The 26,505-nt window shown below is 39.6% G+C and overlaps 1 protein-coding gene across 3 annotated transcripts in view; it reads left to right on the top strand.

Moving 5' to 3' along the window:
• Positions 1–323: 323 nt before the first annotated feature.
• The window catches only part of MIPOL1 (mirror-image polydactyly 1), a 294,074-nt gene continuing 267,892 nt past the window's right edge, over positions 324–26,505 (top strand). For all 3 annotated transcript variants that reach the window (XM_055133477.1, XM_055133474.1, XM_055133475.1), the window contains exon 1: positions 324–523. The gene's annotated coding sequence lies outside the window, so the exon portion shown is untranslated. The remainder of the gene's footprint in view (positions 524–26,505) is intronic.

The raw sequence follows: 26,505 nt of genomic DNA, 5'->3' as shown, positions 1-26,505 counted from the left end.
AAAAAGTCGACGCCCCAAGGTGCGTTTTCAACCGCGCGTCTAGCCTCCTCGAAGCAGCCGCGGTTTGTGGGAACACGGTATTGGCTTTTGCGGAACGCGTCCTTTGGTGCTTCTCCACAACGCTTAGCGCTAGCGCCAGCCTGGAGCCCTGAGACGCGTCAGCCTCGACCCGACCCGTTACCTCCTCCGACGGCTGCTAGAGCCGCGGCGCGCGCGCGCGCGCCCGGGACCCAAAGCCCCGCCCCGCGCGCCCACCGCGCGGCACGCGCATGCCCGGTGCGCGCCGCCCGCCCGTGCCCCGCCTGCCTTTCCCCCGTGGGCCCGCGCGCCGCGTGCGGCAGGTTCCCTCCGCCGTCGCGCCCCGCCCCGCCGTTTGCGGGAGCGCGCTCCTCCGGGGCTCAGGGTGCATCCCGGGAGGTTCCAGCGAGAGGCGATTGGCTGGCGTCGTGGCTTCGCTGCGAGCCCGAGAAACTCGGGGCTAGTGAGCTGGGAGACTCCCGGGGCGGTGCCGGGCGCGAGTCAGGTAAACCCGGAGGCTGGGAGGCGGGGGCCGCCGGGGAGCGTTAGGGGTGGGCTCACACCAGCCTTGGCATTTCCGGCTGCTGCGTCCTTGGAGAAGTGCGAGGGGCCGCGCGGAGTGTGCACCCCGCCGCGCTCAGCACGGTGCGGCCGGGCGGTGATGGGATCCACTCGAAGGTCAGCGTCGTGGGGTCCTCCGACCCTGTGTCTGAGCAGGAGTTTGGCATCTCCCCAGTTTCCCAGGAAGCAGCTCCGCAGCTTCGTGTTTATTCGAGTGTAGGTTTTAGTCTTTTTTTTCTTTTTCTTTTATTTTAATCCCTAAGAAGCGGTGAGTTTTGAGGGTTCAGGTCCTGGCTCAAAGTATCTACAAAGTATCTACAGACTTTGTGCCCTTGGAAGCGTGGGGTCCTTTTATAGGTCGTTCTCTTGTAAATTTCCGCCCAGAGCGTGGTGGTGCTTCTTTAGGCTGCTTGAGAAGTTTTGTAGATTGATACTGTTGGAATTGGGGCGGGGGTGGGGTGAGCGTTTTTGTGGATCCAGATTGTAAGTGGGAGTTGAGGTCAAGCCAGCAGGGTTTGTGCTTAAGTACTTAACACTGATAGCGGATGAAAAGAACTGGATATACCCAACACAGTCCGCGTTCTGTTCCTACTAGGATGGCACAAACAGCTTTCCTCAAGAACCGGCCTTTTGAGAAGTTCCCTTAAACCACATTGATATAAGACAAAGGTCTGGCAAAACAAATGGTCAGACAAAACTTCCTTTAAAGGAGCTTTTGTTTTTTCTCTATATGGCTAACAGACGGGGTCACCAGCATTTCAAGTGTTTTTCTTGGGAGCAACTGTAGAACTAACCTAAAAAGATGGTGGTATCGTAATTATTTAGGTAGCCCATGTAATATTATACCAAGAAAATGAAAATTTCAAGAGCTGATTTTCCTTTTTATAAGTTAGAAGAAACTGACAGTTTATTGCTAAAAGACAGTGATGGAAAACCAGAAAGTCAAGGGTTGATGTACACAATTTACAAAGGCATGAACTTCATAGACCATTTATATGTTTGGTTTTTAGGCCACACCCGATGGTGCTCAGGCCTTAACTCCTGGCTTTGTGCTCTGGGATCACTCCTGGTGTTATTCAGGAGACTGTATGTAGTGCCACAAATGGAACCTGGGTGTGCTGTTGTAAGGGGAGCACCCGACCTATTGTACTATCTTTGCAGCCCAGTAGTGTCTTTAAAGTACAAATAGACATTCATAAAAATGCACCAATCCAGTGTACCACCTTCACTAACCAGAGTTAGTGGTAATTATCATGCCTTGCATGTATTAGTCCTGCTTGGTTCCCAGTAATGCCAGGTAAAAAAAAAAAAAGTGCACAACCCACTGAATTGTCACAAAGCCCACATAACCAAGTAATTTTGTATTTACCTTAAGTAACTTTATTACTTGCCCAAAAAGCTCTGCAGGGTTGTGACTATTTTCTAAAGATAGCCATTATCTCAATTTCCAGTGTTGATGAGTTTTCTTTTTAACTTTATATAAATGGAATGATATGTATTTGTATCTTATTTTTGCTCAATGTTGCTATTTGTAAGATTCATGCAAGTTTCATAGCAAAAGGTAGTTCTCATACTGTTTTCCACAGTTTTGGGTTTTTAACCAGTAGGGGTTCTATGAAGAGTTTTTTCAAGTATTTGTTGGGTATATGTATACATTTCTGTTCACTATACACCTACTATCAAAATATAGGATAAGTAAAAGCAAAGTACTTTAGTGCAAGAGCATGAGACATAACGGCAAAGGAAGTGTGGCTAACAACCTTTTTTTGGTTTTATTTTTTGTTTGTTTTTGGGCCACACTATACTGTACTTAGAGCTTTCTTCAGTCTCTGCACTCAGGGATCACTTCTGCTTTGGGGAGGTTGCTGGGGGGGGTGGGAGGAGTTGGGGGGAGGCTGGGGGGGTGGAGCAGCCTCAAAGTATTTATTATATGAGTGGTGCTTTATGTGGTGCCAGAGATGGAACCTGGGTCAGCCACATGCAAGGCAACTTATCTTTCCTTCCCCATCACCACCTGTTTCTGTTAACCTTTCCTGGAACTTGGCTGTCTTTTGTAAAGTGATACATTTTGACCAGGCATCTCTATCTTTGGTAATCTTTTCCAAAAGTCATAGAAGCACAGATGAGCCAAGGGCTTATCTTATTCTACCTGTATTTCTCAGTCTTTTTCCAACAGTGGCCCAGAGGACTGTGCCCAGTACCCCTGCCCTCTGCACCACCTCCCCCTCCCACCTAGTTTATTAATCCCCTATTCTACCCTAGTGTCCTCCCATTTACTGTGTTTTTACTGGTTCCCCTCCTCCCCCACCTTGGAATATTGTATAGGCCCACAGGGCCATATAATCCTGGCATGACAAATGCTGATTTAGGCTGAACTCTCAGGTTCTTTCCTTTCCTTTTTCCTTCCTTCTTTCCTTCCTTCTTTCCTTCCTTCCTTCCTTCCTTCCTTCCTTCCTTCCTTCCTTCCTTCCTTCCTTCCTTCCTTCCTTCCTTCCTTTTCCTTCCTTTCCTCTTCCCCTTCCCTTCCTTCCGTCCCTCCCTTCCTCCCTCCTTCCTTCCTTCCTTCCTTCCTTCCTTCCTTCCTTCCTTCCTTCCTTCCTTCCTTCCTTCCTTCCTTCCTTCCTTCCTTCCTTCCTCTCTTTCACTCTTTCTCTCTTTCTTTCTTCATCACACCCAGCAACGCACAGGGGTTACTCCTGGCTCTGCACTCAGGAATTACCCCTGGCGGTGCTCAGGAGACCATATGGGATGCTGGGAATTGAACCTGGGTCGGCTGCGTGCAAGGCAAACGCCCTACCCACTGTGCTATTACTCCAGCCCCTCCCTCCTTTCCTCCCTCCCTCCCTCCCTCCCTCCCTCCCTCCCTCCCTCCCTCCCTCCCTCCCTTCCTTCCTTCCTTCCTTCCTTCCTTCCTTCCTTCCTTCCTTCCTTCCTTCCTTCCTTCCTTCTCACTAAAGCTTTGAGAGTATTAGTCTGTTGCTAGAGTCCAGTTGTTTTTTATTTGTTATTTTTTCCATTATGCTACTTTTGCAATTTATGCTACCTTTGAAATTGTCTTCCAAGATAACCCTGTCATAACTCTTGCATAATCCTTTTCTTTTTTGGCTGCCTCTAATAGAGTACACTGATGTGGAAGGATGTCATTTCTGTGGTTAGGTTATAAAAGACTATGACTTCCTCTTCTTTTTTTCTTTTTGAAGAGTTTTCTCATAGTCGATGTAACATTATGGTGTTTTCGGTGTACAGACTTACGTATCAACATCTTAATATACTATATCATGCTCATCTCCTTCAATACCAAAGCTTAGCTTCTGTCCATCACCATTTAATTGATCCTTTTTTTTTTTTATCTGACTCATCTACCCTACTCCTTCCTCAGGAAACCACTGTTTCATTCATAAAACAGAAGAGTCTGTGGGGTTGTGTTTTCAGAGTTAGAAAGTAAAAAGGTTATTAGAAAGTAGAAGAGAAAGGAAAAGAAACTCCCGTGTTCGGAGGAACTTAGTATAGGACTAATTTTTTTGTTATTGCTTACAAGCTTTATTTTGTTTCTTTTGTTTTTGTCATATGTAGGTGAAACAATCATTCTCTAACTTATTTCATTTAGCAGAATACCCTCCGGTTCACCCAAGCTATACTCTCTCTTGCACTCTCTTTCTTTTTCTTCCTCTCTCTCCCACATGTGCGTGCACACACACACTTAGACACACACACACACACACAATAGAACACATTATAGAAATGCATATGGTAGGATTTCTTCTTTTTCTAGAACTGAAGAGTATTGTGTATCTGTAGGACATAGTTGCATGGGGGGTTTGTTTTGTTTGTTAAATTGTTCTGGGGGCCATACCTTATGATGCTCAAGGCTTACTCCTGGTTCTGTGATCAGGGATCAAAAAATCATGGCAGGTTTGGGGGAACATATGTGGTGCCAGGGACTGAACCAGGTTGGGCTACCTGCTATACTACTGGCTATTCTATTGCTCCAGCCCATAACTTACTGTATTGTTAGTGACAGTTTCATACACACAATGTTCCATACCCACCACCAGAGTGTCTACTTCCCTTTACTACTATCCTATCACCTACTCTCCTCCGCCACCCTTGGTAAACTTAGTTCTCTAGACTTTTTCAGTCCTTTACTCTGCTTCTTTATATCTCTCATCTGCAAGAGATCATTTTGTACCTGTCCCTCTCCTGGCTGTCTTCACTCTGCATGATTCTCGCCACTTCCATTCAACCACACCTTTGTTACCATTTCATGTGTCATTGTAGTTTCAGTTTGTTTACATCTTCTGGCTATTTTGAATAATGCTGCAGTGAATATAGGGGTGCGTGTTTCTCTTTGAATTAATTTGTGTTTTTTACATCTTTTGGATAAGCACCCAAAAGTGGGATAGCTGGATCATATAGTATTTCTATTACATTTTTTTAGGAAATGGCAAACTATTTTTGATAGTAATTGCACCAATTTTCATCTCCACCAGCATTGTACAGGCATCCCTTTGCTCTGCGTAGTCTCATAGTCGTGTTTCTTGTCTTTGATAATTACTGTTTCCATAAGCTAGTAAATCTCATTTTAATTTTGATTTGCATTCCCTGATAAGAAAATCTAATGCCTTTTCATGTGCTTCTGTGTGATTGACTTTTGCCCTGGCACTCTCTTTCTTGCTCATTTTGATGAAACTAGCTTTTGAAAGGGTTAACTACCTGTCTATAAACTGGGGGACCTTTGTCCAGTAGCCAATAGAGGAGAACTGAGATTCTTAATCCTGTGACCTGTTGGGTTTTCAACCAGTGCTGAATGAGGCTGGGTAGAGATCTTTTCCTAGTTGAACCATGAGAAGGCGCTAGTCCTGACTTATGCCTTCATAACCTTGTGAGAGACTTTGAACCAGTGATGGAGCTAAGCATTCCAATTATGAGCCAATTATGATGAGCTATCAATGCCTGTTATTTTAAGTTTTGTTTTGAGGCTCTATCCAGCAGTGCTCAGGGCTTACTCTGGCACAACATTCACTCCTGGTGGGATTCAGAGGACCATATAGGTGCAGAGCATTGAACCAAGGTTGACAGCATGTAAGGCAAGTCCTTCCACGACTATACTCTCTCCAGCCCCTCATTGTGTGTTATTTTTAACTGCTGGGCTTTGTGGCAATTTTTTTTCCAAATTGTAATTTATTAAAGCACTATTATTTACAAAAGTACACATAGTTGGGTTTTAGACATACCATGTTCCAGCACCAATCCCGCCACCAGTGTCAGCTTCCCTCCACCAGTGTTCCCAAGTTCCCTATTCTACCTTCTTCTCCTCAGTCAGCCATATCGAATTTTAAAATTTGGGTCTCATGATTTCAGTGTTATTGACTCTGTGGTTAGGATATCTAGTGCTAACATTCCTTAACACCACAGATACACCTTGATCCTTGTGCCTGTTATTTCTCATCTGTCTCTAGTCCTGTCCCCACCACCTCTACTAGCTCTTTCCTTCTCCCTATACTTTGGGATCAAGGGTGATCTAGGCATCCCCAATTTAACTCATCACCTTTCCTAAACCAATTACTCTGAATACCACACATAAGTGATATCACTATCTATTTATCCTACTTCTTCTGAGTTACTTCATTTGACATGATATCTTCCAGTTCCATCCTTAATGCAGTGAATTGCATGATGGAATATACTTGTGGTATTTCCTATTTCTTTGAAAAAATCTTTTTAAGAATTATCCTTCCTTTCCCATTTTTGCTGATGTTGCTGTGATGACAGGGGTGTCATAATCACACTTAACGGCAGTGTTTATACATTTGGATATGGAATTCACTCGACTACACACATTTTTTAAAGTTGTGGTTCTCACATGCTTGCGAGGGGTCACACACTTAGCTGCAATGCATGCACAAATTTTATTGGGAGAATTGGATAAACATATGCAAGAAATTTAAGCTTAATTCATATCTCACACTTAACACACAAGTTAACTTAAAGTGTATAATAAACTTTGAGACCAGATCTTAATATATAAAGTATATTGAAGTGAACATAGATAGAATGTTTCAAGACCTAGACCTCAAAGGAATCTTTAAAGACACAGAGCCATTGGCAAAGGCTACAGAATTCAAAACTAAACAAATGAGACTACATCAAACTTTAAAGTTTCTGTATAGCCAAAGAAAAATGAGATGAGACTAAAAAACTAAATGAGAGCTAACTGAATGGGAAAATATTCTCATTGAACAGATTACATAAAGGATTGATATCCAGGACCTATAAAGTATGCAAAAATATTTAAAAAAACCTAAAAGCCCCATCAAAAAATGAGGAAAGGAAATGAACAGACATTTCTCGGAGGAAGACCAACAGATGGCCAACAGACATATGAAAAAATGCAATGCTTTTTGAAGGCTGTACATTTTAGTTGTGTTGCTCATACATCTAGCTATAGTTCACCAGAGATCACACACTTTGTTGCAATGTTAAGTGTCCCAAACAACAGAACCACTGGGTCTGCAAGAAGCATATGTGGGCAGCACCAGGAATGGTACTGGCACTTTGCTTTGTGGCAATTTTTTATGCAGCAGTAGATAACTAATAAACTGCTCTTAGCAATTTTATAAAACTTTTTGGTTTTTTTTAAAATTTGGGGGCCATTTCCTTTCCTCATTTTTTGATGGGGCTTTTAGGTTTTTTTAAATATTTTTGCATACTTTATAGGTCCTGGATATCAATCCTTTATGTAATCTGTTCAATGAGAATATTTTCCCATTCAGTTAGCTCTCATTTAGTTTTTTAGTCTGGTGGTTCCTAGGGCTTCCTTTTGACCCTGTGCTCAGGGATCACTCCTTGTGGGTTTGGGAGACCATCTGAGGTACTAGGCATTGAACCCAGGTTGGCCACTTGCAAGGCAGTCACAATTCCCCCTCCCCCCCACACATTCGCACTCACACACTGTGACATCTTTTAGCCCCAAGTTCCATAAAACTTTGATTTGATTTGGGGCCACACCCAGGGATATTCAAAGCTTGCTTCTGGCTCTGCACTCAGGGATCTCTCTTGGAGGTCTAGGGGGACCGTATGGGATGTTCGGCATCAAACCTAGGTTGGCTGCATGCAAGGCAAATAAATGCCCAACCCGCTATGTATCTCTTGGTCCCCAAACTTTTTTTTTTTTTTTTTTGGTTTTTGGGTCGCACCTGGCAGTGCACAGAGGTTATTCCTGGCTCTTCACTCAGGAATTACTTCTGGTGGTGCTCAGGGGACCATATGGGATGCTGGGATTAGAACCCGGCTTGGCCGCGTGCAAGGCAAACACCCTACCCGCTGTGCTATTGCTCCAGCCCCGGTCCCCAAACTTTTTAATGAAAAAAATATTTCAGTATTCTCCTTAAGTTTTTGTGAGTATACCTTGAATGATTTTTTTGTATTAAATATTTGAGAATATATTTTTTACTTCTTGAAAGGTAACATTACCATATAGTTATACTTTTTTTGTTTTTGTTTTGAGGTCATTTCCAGTGGTATTTAGGGCTTAATCCCAGGTCTGTACTCAGGGATCACTCCATAAATTCTATGTTTGTTTTTCATTATGCCTTAATTTAGAGGTATTTCTTTTTCTCCAAATTAACAACATAAAGAGACACTTACTAGGTCAAGGGAGAGCACTCAAATGGTAGAGAATAGGCCTTTATCTATAGGTCAAGCATGTGCCAGTCCTTGAGTTAAGCCCAGGAACCACTGAACTCCCCAGGGTATTATTGTGATGGCCCCTAAGCATCGTGTGCTTGGCATTACCTAGCTATCTCCTGAGTAACTGCCCCCTCTCCCTTCTAGAACCGCCATGTGTCACACCTATTTTTTTATTAAAAAGAGATGATTACTTTGAAGGTTGCTTTGGTTTTAGGTTTCATAAAAGTGGTGTACAGTGAGGCAGATCTGCAGTAGAAGTGATTTTGGTAGTTGGGTGGAGAAGCTCTGATTTGTATGTATTGAAAGTTTTAAGTTTAGTTTTTATAATGTTTGATAATTGAGATATCTATAGGCTGGTAGTCTACTCTTGTTTATCTGCAGTTCTTTGTTGGTTTGGTTTCATTAGTATATTATCATTTTGAGAATTGTCCTTAATATTTTTTGATTTATAAACTTTGGAAACTGCTAGACAAGGAAGTGGATCATTCTATTTGAACTCTAAGTTTTAACTTTTCTGTGGAACTGTTTCAACTTTCTATCCTCATATCATTATATTGGGATTTTACTACTGTGGAACAGTTTCTGGTAAAACTTTCAGTGAAACATTTTAAAAAAATACATAAATGACATGTAAATTCTTTATGTAGATTATTTAACTTTAAAACATTATTGTTAAATTTTATATGCATAAAGGTAAAAACTATATATTATAATTTTAGTGGCTAGAGAAAAGCTTAAATAACTTTCAGTACATTGTTTTGAATTATGTAGTCTTTGAAATAGATAAGCAATATTTCATATTTTTAGAATGTTGAGTGGTTGTGTGTGTGTGTGTGTGTGTTACATGCACAGTCTGTAATCTCTTTCTAATTTTTTTCCCTCACTTTGGTCAGCCTTCTTGTGATTAAAGTGTCCATAGAGTTGTTTTCTGTTTGGGGGAGGGGGGTTGTTTGGGCCATATCTTAATGTACTCAGGGCTTACTCCTACCTCTGAGCTCAGGGATCTCTCACTCCTGGCATGGCTTGGGGGACCATACGTGGTATAGGGGATTGAACTGGGATCAGTCATGTAAAAGGCAAGCTACCTTAACTCCTGTACTTTCTTTTTTCATTTTTATATAATTAAAAAATATTTTAGGATTTTTCCGTACTCTTTTTTAAACCATGGGTGACTTAGAGGTGTTTATGAGATTTTCAAAATATCTGTTATTTATTTCTTGTTCAACTTAGTGAATTTTTCTACAGTTTTCTACAGTGGTCAGTTAGGTTGGGAATGGAGCAATAGCATGTTTGCCTTGCATGCGGCTGACCCGGATTCGGTTCCTCAGTCCCTCTCGGAGAGCCCGGCAAGCTATCAAGAGTATCCTGCCCACACGGCAGAGCCTGGCAAGCTACCCGTGGCATATTTGATATGCCAAAAACAGTAACAACAAGCCTCACAATGGTGACATTACTGGTGCCCACTTGAGCAATTTGATGAACAACTGGACAACACAGTGCTACAGTGCTACAGTGCAGGTCAGTTAGGTTACTTTGGTTAGTGATAGCTGTTTTTCTATACCTTTGAGGATTTTCAGAATACTTACTACTGACTGGGGAGAGCGGTGTGTTGAATGTTCCAATGGCAGTTGGAATCACCTGATGATTTTTCTGTCACTTTTTATTTGCCTCATGGACTTAAGGATTTTGACAGTATGTTAAATGCTAACATACTTAGGTTTGTTTATGTCTTCATCAAGAATTAAACCCCTTTAATCTTGGATAAAGATTAATCTTTAATTTTGGTAATTGTTCTTTTACTTTGGCATTAATAACACTACTCCTGCTTTCTTTTTGATTAGTACTTGACTGTTTTCTGCTGCGTTCTAAACAATGTACACATCAAGGAAAGGATGATTTGTAAGATATTTTGGTTTTGTGTTGATGAATTACTCCTTTAGGCTATGGAACTTTGAGAAACTGGAATATTTTATTTTATTTTATTTTTTTAATTTTATTTATTTATTTTTTAAAAATTTTTTATTGAGTCACCATGTGGAAAGTTACAAAGTTTTCAGGTTTAAATCTCAGTTATACAATGCTCGAATACCCATCCCTTCACCAGTGCTCATATTCCACCACCAAGAATCCCAGTATAGCTCCACCCCGCCCCCTCACACCCCTAACCCCACCACGCCCTTAGCCCCCCCCACCCTAAACCCCCCCACCCCCCGCCTGTGTAACTAATAAATTTCACTTTACTTTCACTTTGATTGCATACAATATTTCAACAAAACTCACTATTATTGTTTGGAGAGTCTCTCCCCTAAGGTCAGACCTGCTGAAAAGGAAGCATTAGATAATTTGTTTGAAACTGGAATATTTTAAAGCTGAAGGAATTTGGAAACAGTTTGGGAAGGATTCTCTGGTGTCCCGCTTCAACCCTCAAACAGATCATAAGACCTCATGTGTGTGTATTCTGTTCATACTTGGAGGAAGGACCATTTTTTAGAGGAATAAAAAGGGATTTCTAAAAGAATTAGAACAAACAGGTCTTCTAAATTTCCCCTAGTTGCTTACTCTACACTCATACCTCTTTTCCTGGTTGTGGTTTTCAGACTTGTCACTCTTCTTCACTTCTAGTATAAAAATATTCCAGCCCAACTGTTCCTTTGGGCCTGCATTTCCTTGTGAAGCCTTCCATGTCATATAATACATACATAAATAAGTTTGCATGTTTTTTACCTGAGTCAGTTGCTTGTGAAACAAGCTAATCTATATCTTCCACGTGAATATTCAAACTCAGGTAATTCTCTGAGGTTGGAGAGGTTTTTTTCTAAAACTCATGCATTTTGTTTATTTTATTTTAGTGTTTCAGGTTTTGGGGCCATACTCACCAGTAGTTAAATCTTACTCTTTTTTTTTTCTTTTTGGGTCACACCTGGTGATGCACAGGGGTCACTCCTGGCTCTGCACTCAGGAATTACCACTGGTGGTGTTCAGGGACCATATGGGATGCCGGGAATTGAACCTGGGTCGGCCGTGTGCAAGGCAAATGTCCTACCCGCTGTGCTGTCGCTCCAGCCCCCAAGTCTTACTCTTGACTGTATTTAAGGGTCACTCCAGGCTGGCTCAGGAGACCTTATGCAGAGCCAGGGATTGAACTCGAGTCAGGGGCCTGTAGAGCAAGCACCTTACCCTCCTTTGAACCCCATTTTTTTTTTCTTTAAAATAGAATTTTAATTTTAGGAAATAATGTCTAATCAAGTGAGACAAAAGGTTAAGATAAGAATATAGTTCACTTAACTCAAAAACTGGATTTATGTTTACTTCTTGGATAGAATTTGAACTGCAATTTCTATTTGCATTTTAATCTTGAGGTGGTATTTTGCATATACTCACAACCATATGCATATAATCTAAAAATTTTTTATAATTTTTTGTTCTTTTTGGGTCACACCTGGCAATGCACAGGGGTTATTCCTGGCTTTGCACTCAGGAATTACTCCTGGTGGTGCTCAGGGAACCACATGGGATGCTGGGAATTGAACCTGGGTCAGCCGCATGCAAGGCAAATGCCCTACTCTCTGTGCTATCACTTCAGTCCCAAAAAGAAATTTTTTTTTCTTCATCAAAATTGTATTAAAAATTACTTGTTTTGTCTTGCCTTTGGGATCAATTTATTTATTTTTATTTATTTATTTTTATTTTTAATTAATTTATTCTTTTATTGAATCACCATGTGGAAAGTTACAAAGCTTTCAGGCTTAAGTCTCAGTTATACAATGCTCGAACACCCATCCCTTCACCAGTGCACATATTCCACCACCAAGAATCACAGTATCCCTCCCCCCCACCTCCTTAGCCCCCCACCCCGTATGTGTAACTGGTAAATTTCACTTTACTTTCACTTTACTTTGATTACATTCAATATTTCAACAAAAAACTCACTATTATTGATTTGGAGTTTCTCCCCCCTAAAGTTGACCTGCTGAAAAGGAAGCATTTGATAATTTGTTTTCCATTGCTGAGAATGAAGAGATATGAGGTCAAGTGGCCGCACTAGCAGCCGAACGGTTTTGGATTTCTGTATTTTAGTATTTTAGTAACTAAGTCCAGAGAAATATCTTAAAAAGAAATTTTTAAGATATTTCTTAAATTTCTTAAAAAATTTTTTTTAAAGAATTTATTTCTTTTTAAAAAGAGATTTCCCGAATTTGACTGTTTTTTTAATCCCAATATTTTGACTTTTTTTTTGTTTTTAGTTTTAGGGGCAGACCAGCAATGCTTATGAGTTACTCCTGATTCTATACTCAGGAATCAGTCCTGAGTAGTTCTTGGGGGCCCATATGGGATGCCTGGGATCAAACTTGGGTCTTTATATAAAAAGAAATTTTTTCTTTTTAAAAGGAAATTTCCCAAATTTTGACTTACTACAACTCTGGTTTATTTCTCTCCCAGGAAGAGTTTGACTTAGTGATTAGGGATACCTTTCCTTGTGATACAATTATCTTATGTATCTCATGTTTTCAAGGTTGATGCTAGAGGGGAAAAGTGGGCTAGGATTGTACTTGTTTTTGTTTTTAGTTTTAGGGGTACACAAGCAATGCTTATGAGTTACTCTTGATTCTGTACTCAGGAATCACTTCTGGTAGTTTTTGGGAGACCTTGTGGGATGCCCGGTATCAAACTTGGGTCAGCCAGCCATGTGTGGTGCAGGTGCCCTATCTGTTGAACTATCTCTCTTTCTCAAGGAGACTTGGATTTTATACCATACTTTTTAAAAGAAATTTTTTTTGGAGGGAGGGCACATAGGGTGGTAATCAGCTTTTACCTAGCCCTGTGCTCAGGGATCACTCCTGGTGGGCTTGGGAGACCATATGGGGTTTCAAATATTGAACCTGGGTCTGCCCTGTGCAAGGAAAGTACCCTACCTGCTGTTCTATTGCCCTGACTTCTCTTATAGCATGCTTTTGTGGGTGACTCTGAAACTGGTATGTATCGTTTCTCCCCATACTGCCTTGAGCAACTCAGTCACATGTTCCAAATTGTAGGAGACAAAAACCAGTTTTCTTTCAGGGATTAGAAATTGCTATAGTTATTATGGAAGCATCTAGAGTTTGGATAGAGAAATGGTAGAAAACTAAATGATAAATTTTGCATTCAAATTAATATTTCTATCCCTCCCACATTGATATGTCGAAACTCTGCCCCAAATACAATGGCACTAGAGGCAGGATTTGTTGAGGTAGTTAGGTCAGACTTTATGAACACTTTTAAATGTCTTCATGAGTCCTCAGAAGGTTTGCTTCTCCTCTCAGCTCTTTACTATATTCAGATACAATGAGGAGCCTATAATCTGTCACCCAAAAGAGTGCTCTCATTTGAACGCCACTGTGTTTGCACCCTGTGATTTTGATTTTCCAGCTATTAGAACTGACAAAATTCTCTTGCTTTGTCAATCTATCTATGGTATTATTATTGTAGTAGTCTAGATAGACAAAGACAGATCTTTCTTTTCATTACCCATTAGGGAATTTGCCCTGCCTTGATGTACTCCATAACACTTAACATCTTGTATTAGTGCTGCTGATTTCTGTATTACAAGGGCAGAGAAGAATTGCCCTAAAGCAACATGGGAGAGGTAAATAAAAATCATAAAGGTTTTTTAATTTCTTAAATATTTTGGCATTATGACCAGTGTTTGCTCTTCACCCAAGTTCTCTCCATCAGTTGAACTATCTCTCTAAAACAATCGAAAGAGATCTTATACCATACTTTTTAAAATAAAATTTTTGGAGGAAGAACACATAGGGTGGTAATCACTAGCTGCTGTACCACAGTGTTTTGATTACTATAGCTTTAGAGTAAAATATATTGCCAGGAGCCCACATCCCAAAAAACAAAAGCAACCGGTGTTGGCATGGATGTGGGGAGAAAGGGACTCTTCTTCACTGCTGGTGGGAATGCCGACTGGTTCAGCCCTTTTGGAAAACAATATGGACGATTCTCAAAGAATTAGAAATTGAGCTTCCATTTGACCCAGCAATACCACTCCTGGGAATATATCCCGGAGAGGCAAAAAGGTATAGTAGAGATGGCATATGTATTTTTATGTTCATTGCAGCACCGTTTACAATAGCCAGAATCTGGAAAAAACCAGAGTGCCCCAAAACAGATGACTGGTTAAAGAAACTCTGGTACATCTACACAATGGAATACTATGTAGCTGTCAGAAAACATGAAGTCATGAAATTTGCATATAAATGGATCAACATGGAAAGTATCATGTTGAGTGAAATGAGTCAGAAAGAAAGAGACAGACATAGAAAGATTGCACTCATATGTGGAATATAAAGATAAAAATAAAGTGACCCTGCTGAATGGGAGAAAGTATTTTCACACTACTTATCAGATAAGGTGATAATATCTAAGATATATAAAGTACTTATATAGCTCAACAAAGAAATCTATTTAAAAAAATGGATAGAGGAGATAAAATAGTTATGTTTTGGCCACATATTTGAGGCAAGTGCCTTCCTTGCTGTACTGTTTCTTCTGCCTAGACATACAGAAGACTTAAGGAAGACATACAGATAGCCAGTATGTATATGAAAAGGTGTTGATCGCTATTATCAGAGAAATGCAAATAAAAACAACCCTGAGTCATCTCACCCCAGTGAGAAGGGCATGTGTTAAAAATGACTGGAATCAACCCGTATTAGCAGGAATATGGTGAAAAAAGAGCCTCTTTCGTTGTGGGACTATTGTTTGGTTCAAATGGAAACAGTATGGAGACTTCTCAAAAAACTTGAGTATAACTTCCATATAATCTAGCAACTCTACTTCTTGGCATCTGTCCCAAAAATACAAGGTCACTAATTTGAAAGATACATGCACACCTATGTTCATTGCAGTACTAAGTACAATAACAAAGACCATGGAACTTCATAGGTCCAACAACAGATCAATGTATAAAGAAGTTAAACACACATACAAGCACACAAAATGCAGTATTCAAACCCTTAGCCTTTGATTTCAAAACTTAGATTGCCAAGCAGTGGGGGAAGAGGGTTAAGGAAAGAAAGACAGTAATGACTGCAACAGCTCTACTCATTGCACCTCATACTGCTCACACGTTTTCCTTCTGTCCTGGATGAAGACCAGTAGGGAAGGAGAAATACAACACTCAGCCTGATCTTCAGAGAACTCCCTCAGGGCAGACTACAAAGATTCACCTCAGAGCAGAGCACACGAAATAAAAAAGCCCCCCAGAAGCAAAGTTCAGTGAGTGAAAATAATAGCATGTAGGGCTCTACAGTACCAGTGAGCTCTGCCACCTCTCAGATGATTTGAAAGACATCATGATGAGAACGTTTAACGAGGCTCAAAGAAATGATGGTATAGGTAGTAAAGCATAGGAGAGTGTGAGAAGAAAATGAGTAAACTTCATGCAGATGTGACAGAACTGCAAAGTGGTGAAATACCACTCTTTTCAGGTGACATAGAAGAACTTCAATAGAAGGTGTCAGTAACAGAGTATCAACAGTTAGGGAAAAAACAGCTCCAAAATGAGATGCAGGAAACTTCTAGAAAGGAAGAGAAGATGGAAGAAAGGTCTGAAAAGAGTATGCCAGAGAACTATGGAATCAGTTCAGAAGGAATAGAAGAGTCATCAGAATTCCTGAAGAATACATAGACTTATTCAACCACAAAGAACCACTAGTCAAAGAAATCATAGATGAGACTTTTCCGGAGTTGAAGCGTGCATGCACCCAGATTAAAGAGATCTGAAGGGTCCCTTTGAAAATTGGCCCAGATAGAAAAACTCCAAGCCATATTGTAATCAAAATGTCAAAATCAAAGCAGGAACTTACAAAAGAACACTCATAAGATTTACAGCAGTTCTGTCCAATGAGACGGTACAGGCCAGAAGAGAATGATGGGTTATATAAAAATTTAATGAAATGAATGCCTCAACAAGAATACTCTATATGTTAGATTATTGTTTAGATTTTAAGGAATGATGCAAAGCCTCATGGACAAGAAATAGCATAGACAGTTCATAGCCTTAAAACCGGTTTTGCAAGAATCATTAAAAAAACCTTTAAAAGCCAAGGCAAACTGTTCAACACTACACCCATTAAGTATGGCAGTTACTTGTGGTATTTAGGGTTAAGCTCTCCTAGATTAAGAAAGCTCTATTTAATCCTAGTTTGCTAAGGGTTTTTATATATTTTTTCTTTTTTTGGTGGGGGATTGAGTGGCGCACACCTGGAGGTGCTCAGGAATTACTCCTCGCACTGCACTAAGGAGTTACTACTGGCAGTGCTCAAAAACCATATTGGATGTTGGGGATTGGATTTGGCATCCAGTATGGTGCTGGTGTGCAAGGCCAATGCCCGTCCCTCGTGCTATTGCTCAGGCTTTTATATCCTTTGAATAATGATGTTCAGTTTGAGTGTTTTAAGTCTATTCAGCTTGTAGTTTTTCATTTGTGGAAATTTTTTCATATTAGTGCAGATTCTTAAACATTATTTATATTTTCTAACTCAAAACTAATATTACCTTTTTAAGATAAAATGTACTTTCCCCCTTCCCCCTATAATAAAACATAACTTTTATACTTTTATAGCCCTATTCATATTTTCCTTTGATTTTTAAAAATTCTTTTCTAATTTACTATATTGTTTTTAATAATTTATTTTCATCTAAATTAAAAATGTCAGCAGACAATTATTCATACTCTTATATTTTAACTTGTATGTATGTATTTTTTTTTCTTTTTGGGTCACACCCAGTGATGTACAGGGGTCACTCCTGGCTCTGCACTCAGGAATTACCCCTGGCGGTGCTCAGCAGGCCATATGGGATGCTGGGAATTGAACCCAGGTCGGCCACGTGCAAGGAAAACGCCCTACCCGCTCTGCGATCATTCCAGCCTCATTAACTTGTATCTATCTTTAAAAAAGTTTTTGAAAACGAATTTTACCAACTTACTGATTTACAATTTTGTGGAATTTTAGGAGTTTAACTTAGTTCATCTAAATGTTGTTGTTACCAACTTTGAGATACCACCTCACACCACAGAGACTAGCACACATCCAAAAGAACAAAAGCAACCGCTGTTGGAGAGGATGTGGGGAGAAAGGGACCCTTCTTCACTGCTGGTGGGAATGCCGACTGGTTCAGCCCTTCTGGAAAACAATTTGGACGACTCTCAAAAAATTAGATATTGAATTCCCATTTGACCCAGCAATACCACTGCTGGGAATATATCCCAGAGAGGCAAAAAAGTACAATCGAAACAACATCTGCACATGTATGTTCATCGCAGCACTGTTTACAATAGCCAGAATCTGGAAAAAACCCGAATGCCCCAGAACGGATGACTGGTTGAGGAAACTTTGGTACATCTATACAATGGAATACTATGCAGCTGTTAGAAAAAAGGAGGTCAAGAATTTTGTAGTCAAGTGGATGGGCATGAAAAGTTTCATGCTGAGTGAAATGAGTCAGAAAGAGAGAGACAGACATAGAAAGATTGCACTCATCTATGGTATATAGAATAACAGAGTGGGAGACTAACACCCAAGAACTGTAGAAATAAGTACCAGGAGGTTGACTCCATGGCTTTGAGGCTGGCCTCACGTTCTGGGGAAAGGTCAACTCAGAGAAGCGATCACCAACTACATTGTAGTCGAAGGCCATCTGGGGGAAGGGAGTTGCGGGCTGAATGAGGGCTAGAGACTGAGCACAGCGGCCACTCAACACCTTTATTGCAAACCACAACAGCTAATTAGAGAGAGAAAACAGAAGGGAATGCCCTGCCACAGTGGCAGGGTGGGGTGGGGGGGAGATGGGATTGGGGAGGGTGGGAGGGACACTGGGTTTACGGGTGGTGGAGAATGGGCACTGGTGAAGGGATGGGTTCCAAACTTTGTATGAGGGAAGTATAAGCACAAAAGTGTATAAATCTGTAACTGTACCCTCACGGTGATTCTCTAATTAAAAATAAATAAATTAAAAAAAAATAAATGTTGTTGTTACCACTTTCACAGTAAAAAAAAAATATGCTTTAAATGTGGGCGATAAAGAAATATAGTAATGGAAAAAGGAAAAAACAAATAGCCCAGATCATCAGAAATAGAGTTTGTCTATAGAACTGAGCTGCTTTTGGGGTGGAGAGGCCTGGGTGGAGGAGGCGGGGGTTGGGGGGGTCATCAGAGGAAACTTTGGTGGAGAGAAGTGGAAACTTTTGTGTTAGGTGTGATATTGGAATTATGTATGCATGAAACTGTTTATAATATTATAAATTATGGTACCTAGGTAAAAGTGATAAAAACCGTAAACATTCATTCTGCTAGGTGCTGTCCTTAATTAACACTTTGAGAAACAAATTTGTGAGATTTCAGTCCTTCTACTCCATTAAAAGGTTAATTCATATGATTAATAGTCCTATGAATCATATGAATTATCATGACAGAGTAGTCGACTAACATTAATTTTAAGAAAATCAACATAGTAAAGAGAAACACACTTAAATTCTATACTGAGTATTTGAAAAGGTGTAAAAGTGCTTAGAAGAAGCATCTACTAACGGTAGTACTGATTATACACTTATTCTGGCCTGTAAGTTGATTTTATTAGACTTCTATTAAGTTAAATTTATATATTTTGTATCATAACTAATTAAAAATAAATGAGTTTGATGTTTAGTTACATCAATGAATAAAATGTTTTTACATTGTCTTAAGAATATGCATTTAATCATAATTGATAAATGGTTGCTAAAGGACAGGTTTTAATAGTGTTTCCTATCACATTAAGATTTTTATCAGGCGCATATGCTGCCTGAGCCCATGTGCTGCTTGTGCCCACGTGGCCGAGCACATGTGGTGCCCGAGCACATGTGTCGCCCGCATCTCCCCCCTTGAGATGTGTTCTTTCATGCTTTCGTATCCAGTGCTAGGATGTGTGTAGAGCTTCCTCCACCCTTGGAGAAGCCCGAGTTCTTTCTTGAGCGCGCTATTCTTACTGTTCTCTCTCCCACTTATCCCTTCCTCCCTCCCTCAGAAACCTCTGAATAAAATCTATTTACTTCAAAAAAAAAAGATTTTTATCAAATAAAAATATTTTATGCTGCTCTTGGAAAGATGTCTGAAAAATATTTAGAACCCTGTTTGTACTTTTTCATACCTTAATGTTTGCTATTCAGTTGTTTTATTATTATCATTTTTAATTGAGGTAGTTTATGTTGTAGTATATGTTCAAGAGTTCTATTGTTATGACTGTAGGAGCTTTGTAGTCTTGTTTGGTATTTGCTTGCAGGGTATTTTGTTTTCATATTTTGTGTTTAGTCTTTTCTTTAAAAGAACAGTGGCTGTGGGATCACATCAATAGTAGGGTGTTTGCCTTGCATTCAGCAGATGAGGGTTCAGTTCCTAGCACCCCATATGGTTCCCCCGAGTCTTACCAGAAATGATGCCTGAGCACTGCTGGGTTTGCCCCCTCCCCCAAAGAAATTTTAAAAGAACAGTGTCTGGATACTGTTTATTTTTCTTTGCAAAATTAACTGCCACCTTTCCTTCCTTCCTTCCTTCCTTCCTTCCTTCCTTCCTTCCTTCCTTCCTTCCTTCCTTCCTTCCTTCCTTCCTTCCTTCCTTCCTTCCTTCCTTCCTTCCTTCCTTCCTTCCTTCCTTCCTTCCTTCCTTCCTACCTCCCTCCTTTCCTCCCTCCCTTCCTTCTTTTCCATCCAGTGGTGCTCAGATTACTCCTGGCTCTGTATTCAGAGATCACACCTGTTAGGGCTCGAGGGAGGATCATTTGAGGTGCTGAGGATCTAACCTGGATTGGCAGTATGCAAGGCAAGAGCCCTACCCACTGTACTAACAGTCAGCAACACCCTGCCCCCTCTCCCTCCCACTCCACTGTTCTGTTTTTATGGAAAGATTTGTTAGACATCAGCAAAATATTGAGTTTTCAAAAAGAGCGCAGATGAAACAAGTATTTTTTAAAATACTAATTAGAAGAAGATGTGGTAATTGCATGTTATGAATAAAAAACTGGCATTTTTACAGTCAATTTTATTAGATTTTCTGTGAAATTGGCCAAAAACCCTACAGAAGCATAGGGAGAGATTTATTTAGTCACTAGATGGCGCTCAGTACCAAATTTTTGCTCAGCTAAGGGCATGTATTTGACAATACTAAGATTAAATTTAAGCAACCCATATACAGTGAAATGATTACTTGTTACATTACTGTAGGAGTATATAATTTCATATTCTTGCATATTGATATTATTATTCATCTGTAGAGACTGTTGTAAACAGTTTATTTTTTATAGAGTGTTGATCTACCTTTAAAATTCCTCAGTTATTCTAAATTGTCAAAATATTTATAAGAATTCAGTATAATAGTTGAAATTATTTTAAAAATGTTTTATACCCTATTATTTTCTACCCTTCCCCCTTTGAATAAATTTGCAACTTGATGTTTATGTTATGCTTAATGCCCAGGACCGATTCCTTGTAGATACTTCTATTCCTGCTAGCTCAGTTTATTTATATGCTTTTTAAGTCACTTGTATATGATCCCAAACCTGATCATGCTAGTTGTATAAATAATAATCACTTCATCATTTAAATTCAATGTAAATATGAAAACTAAGATGGTTATTTTGCAACACTCATTAAAAAAAGAATTGGGTTGGGAGGTAATTGGGACAGAAATATTCATTGAAAGGTGAACAGAATGTACTGACCAGGATTACACCTCCAGTATCACTGACCCACCCCCTCAAGCCCACTTAGGAGCACAGAGCCTGAGCACCACCAGCCCCCCCCAAATCAAATTAAATAAGGGGTCCATTGATGAGAAAATTATTAATAAATGAGGTGTAAGTTAAAAAGCTCAAAGAAGGGGCTGGAGGGGCTGGAGCAATAGCATAGCGGGTAGGGCATTTGCCTTGCACGCAGCCGACTCGGGTTCGATTCCCAGGATCCCATATGGTCCCCTGAGCACCACCAGGAGTAATTCCTGAGTGCATGAGTCAGGAGTAACCCCTGTGCATCACCGGGTGTGACCCAAAAACCAAAAAAAAAAAAAAAAGAAAAAAAAAGAAGGGGCTGGAGCGATAGCACAGTGGGTAGGGTGTTTGCTTTGCACTCAGTTGACCCAGGTTTGATTCCCAGCATCCCATATGGTCACCGGAGCACTGCCAGGGGTAATTCCTGAGTGCAGAGCCAGGAGTGACCTCTGTGCATCACCGAGGGTGACCCAAAAAGCCAAAAAAGAAAAAAAACTCAAAAAAGAGTATCCTGTGCTTATTTTAACAGAAAATTCTTTGCGAATTCTCTTAAGTTTTGTACAAAAGGGATTTTTATTTAAGCATGATTGAAAATGTCCAAGTGTTTCACTCCAGAAACTGTTAGGTGAAAATGTCAAATATTTTGAATGACAGGTAACAAATTTACTTAAGTTCTTAGTAAGATATTTATTCCTTACTTAGCATTATTCTCTCACTGTAGTTTCATTTGCTTCTTTTAACAACTATTTAGAATACATTTAATAAAAAGTATAAGGCACAAAGGATATTTAAGTAGATGAAAATCAAACTTTAATAATTTGTCAAAGACTTCTAAGAATACAGCTTAGCAAATTTTGTAGCATTTGTCTTGATTTTGACTTGTAATTACTATTATTGCATATTGTATAGTTGTTTTTATTTTATGTTTAACTAGGTTGTCTTCCTCCAGATATGATACTTGCAGTTTTGGTTCAGTAGTAAGTTCCTCACTAAGAAGGATTTTCTCCATCCCCAGAAAAATCCCATGAAAACAATTAATTGATGACAAAAGATAGAAGTCATTGGGCTGGACAGACAGTACAATGGGTAAAACACTTGCCTTGCATCTGGTTTACCCAGGTTCAATCCCCTGCACTGTATCCCCTGAGCAGTGATAGGAGCAAGCCCTGAGCAGAGCTGGCTGGGTGTAGCCCAAAAGCAGAAATACAATTTTTTCTTTATTTTTTTTAAGAGACTATACTAGGAGTCAGAAGTTCTAGGTTTGAATCTTATAATGTGGAACCTAGAACTATAAGTATTTATAAGAATACATTGAATGGTTTTGCTAATTATTAGTTGTAAGATTATAATCTGTTCAGTTAACTTTTTTAAGGGCCTTATCTATAAAATGAAATTATCAAAATTCACTATGCAGTTCTGTGTCAGGCACAGCAGTAAAAAATAAAACCTCCTTCAAGCAGATTGGGAAGGCTAGATAAGTGAATAATTAACATGCATTATGGCAAGATCTCATATAGGTATTTGTGAGTAGATAGAACTCCATAGAGGCAAGTGACTGCCCCATTCAAACTATTACTATTAGTTGAACATTTATTTAGGAGGGTTAGGGAAAAACTGATTTTAAACCCTAAAACTACTAAAGGTAATTTCTCCCGAGTTGTAAAATATTTGACAAGGACTTTGAAAGACATTTTCAATTCTGTCTATCTGACTCTTTTTCCCTCTGTATGTATATTTTCTGTACCAACAGTTTGTTGGAAAGCATACTTGGGCATTTCAGAAGTAGACAGTAATATTTATCAGAGAAATACCTTGAGTTATTTTATAAATTTTAACTGAACACAACCGTGTGTGTGTGTGTGTGTGTGTGTGTGTGTGTGCAGTAGATTATGAAGAAGTATTTTCAAATTACCAGTAAAGACTGACTTGAGGAAATCTAAGCTAACTGGCATCTTGTTATCTCTAATGTATTATAGCAGTTTTTAGTCTAGTGGCCAATCATAGATTGCTTTACTCATACTCTGTCCCTGAGTTCTGACTTCCTTTCTTGCCTTCATTCTCTTTGAATAGAATAATAGGTACTCTATAATTTTGAATTTTCCAATCATGGTTATCATAATATCTCTGGCTATTTAGGTTTGAAGCTTTTTAATATTTAATCGAGGTATCATAGTTTACAATAGTATTAAAGTCATTATTATATAGGTTTAGAGTAGTACATAGAAGTTTTCATTTTGTTTTTCAATAAAGTTGTGTTCTTTTCTACTGAGAGGTTTTGTGTTGTTGGAAAGGCAAAGATAATCAGCATAAATGGCCAAAATAAGTCTGACTAGCAAGATTCTTGGATTAAAAAATATATAATTAAAGAATTTTGATTTACAAAGTTGTTCATAGTTGAGTTTTATACATAAAATGTTTTAGCCTCAATCCTACCTCCATTGTCAACTCCCCACCACCCCTTCGGAGTTCCCAAATTCACGGGACCGATTTTTAATGTTTCACAGTTCTTAAAGTATTTTTCTTATCAGTTGTTTAAAATACATGTTATCAGATTACTTTTTTTCCCCGAATATAAAGGGTTTTTGTTTTTGTTTTTATTTTGTGGGTTTCATTTGGTGGTGCTTGGGGCCTTGCAGTGCTGGAGTCTCAGAGTGTCCTGGAACTGTGCTTACAGAGCATGTGCTCTGGATCCTCTGAGTATTCTGCCAACCCTGCAAAGGTTTTTGTTTTTTTAATAAAGAAGCAGTGTTCAGTTGGCAGGCTCCTCTGAAGACGCTGCCAGTACTCAGTGCTCAGAGGAAGGAGTGGAGAGGTGGAAAGCTTCGTGTGGGGAAAAAATGGTGCTATGAAGCAGAATCTTTGACCTGGGACAAAGAGGCAATATTCAGTGGACCTATAGATTCTGTTTAGTTATATTTTGTCCAATATTTTCTTTGTTTATTTTTGGATTGTACTTGGTGATGCTCAGGGCTTGCTCCTGACTCTGCACTCAAGAATTATTCCTGGCAGTGTGCTGGGGACCATGTGGGATGCTGTGGAAAGAACCCTGACTAACCAGGTGTAAGGCTAGCGCCCTGCCCTTTGTACTGTCCATTCCAGCCCTTGGTGCAATATTTTGTTGTTTTTGTGGTTAGTCTAGATAATATGGTTTGTCATATTATTGGAACTAACTCAAAGTTCCAATAATAAACTAATGATTAATATCTAACAATTAATAACTAATAACTAGTAACTAACTACTAACTAACTTTAATTCTATTTTATTTTTATTTTGGGGGGCATAGCTGTTGGTGTTCAAACACTCCCAGTAGTGCTCAGGAGACTATATGCAGTGTGGAGATCAAACCTGGGCTGGCCTTGGGCAAGGCAAGTGCCCTACTTGCTGTACCCTGTCTGTTTCTCTGACCCCCCCCCCATTAACTTTTTACATAAGATAGAACTTTTTATTTTTCAGCCTTAGTTATCTTATAAATTGAGTTTAGTTTCCATAGTTTTATTGATTTAGGGTTGACTAATATAATTTTATATATTTAGGTTGAATATTGTGAACAGTTTTGTAAAGGTGTACAAGGAGCACTGTTTTATTAACTTAATGAGACTTTCAGTTGACTAGTGTGTAGCCTTATCTTTCCTGTCTTTACCAGCTTCTGAAAGTTAGCACCCCCTAGTGCATATTTGGGGTAACATGATGAAGTGCCGATTACACCAGCACTTGAGTTAAGCTCAGTAATTTTGTTTTTGTTTTTTGTGGGCTTTTTTTTATTTGTTTTTCTTGGGGGGGAGGGGCATACCAAGCAATGCTCAGAGCCTACTCCTGGCTCTGTAATCAGGAATTACTCCTGGAGGTGCTCTGGGGACCATATGGGATTCTGGACAGCCATGTGCAAGGCAAGCGTCCTACGTGCTGTACTGTCCATCCCTATATCCCTAAGGTTCTTAGTGTCTCCTTTATTGTTGGGGCTAGTGTTGACTTAGTCACCATAAATTTGTGGCTTAACTCTGATTTAAATATAATGTATACATTCAAATTATTTTGTGACCAAGGAGTCAATGATTTTATTTGCAAATCAAGTGTCTTTCACTTTCAAATAAAAATTAGTCTGTATAAACCACAAGGCTATTCTGTGTTCCAGGGGTGAACCTATGAGTAATATGTAGCTTTCATAGTATATCATATCCACTTATAGAAGCCACTTGAATTCCATGAATGTTAACCGTGATAATAATCCATTTTGAGTTCATGCCCTCCACAACCAAAGGGGGAAAAAGCAACATGCTTTACAAAATAGGTAAAGCTATGGCAGTAGTTTTCCTCGTAGTATAGTAACTTTCTCCCACAGGAGTGACCGTGACTGAGAGAAATATAGTCCAGTGCTGCCTCTTAATAGTCCATCCCATCTGGTTCAAAGGTGCAATCTGTGTAAAGTGTTACAAATACAGAAAAGCATAGCCAACAAAAATGCAACTCAGAACAAGTTCCTCATTTGCCTATATGTGAGTCACTGAGGAAACTTTTTTTTATCATATATTTTTCTCCAAATGTCTTCAGGTAGTTGTCATAATGAGTTATGGTTAGTTTCATTTTTATTAATAGATAAATTGCTTTCTCTCAGCTTCAGTTTCTTATTTATCTCTTATTTCTTATTTGCTCAGAGAAGTTCTCAGAAAAGTGGTTTCTTTTCTTGTAGCCTATTTCCCTGGGCCTTCACCATTTCCCACCATTTCTTTCTCTTTCCACCTATTTATTTTGACCTGTATTTTCTCTCTCCTAGTGGAATGCTCTGATTTGGCCACTCTGCCTCTTCAAAAGGCAAATAATTACAGCAACATTGGCATTTCTTCCCTGGAAAATGTATAATTTTTCAGTTAAAAAAATTACAGGGCTGGCCCAGAGAGATAGTGGAGTGGGTAAGACTAATGCCTCAGCATGCAGCTGGGCCAGTGTCGCATGTGGTCCCCGCAAGCCCTACCAGGAGTACTCCCTTATCACAGAGCCACAAGTAAGACCTGAGCACAGCTGGGTATGACCAAATCTACACACCTCCCAATTAAATAATAATAATTAAAAAGACATATAGGGATGTCTTTTGCTTGATATGTAACTGTCACCTTCCTGTAGTGACCACGTCCCCTGGTGCATTTGGAACTGAAAGTCATTCCCTCAGCTGATGGACAGAAGAACCGGGTCCACATGCAGATGCCCCGTGATGACTTGAAATCAAACAGTGCTAATGTAGGAAAAGAGAAACTGTGATACGTGCAGGGTGGGGAGGACAGGGATAGAATGGAAAACAATTCAATAAACAATTAACAGACAGGGGAAAGTAAGGCACAAAGGAGAAGTTAAACATAAGCATCAGGAAATTGGGAGTGCCTCAAGAGCACTGTAGTGGGTGGTATCAATAGTTGCACTGGTAATAGGCAATTCAGTTAATTGCAGGGAGAAAG

This window comes from Sorex araneus, chromosome 3, assembly GCF_027595985.1.
Source record: "Sorex araneus isolate mSorAra2 chromosome 3, mSorAra2.pri, whole genome shotgun sequence".
NCBI classification, from domain to species: Eukaryota; Metazoa; Chordata; class Mammalia; order Eulipotyphla; family Soricidae; genus Sorex; species Sorex araneus.
Note: the sequence above shows the minus strand (reverse complement) of the source record. Positions and strands in the feature narration are given on the sequence as shown.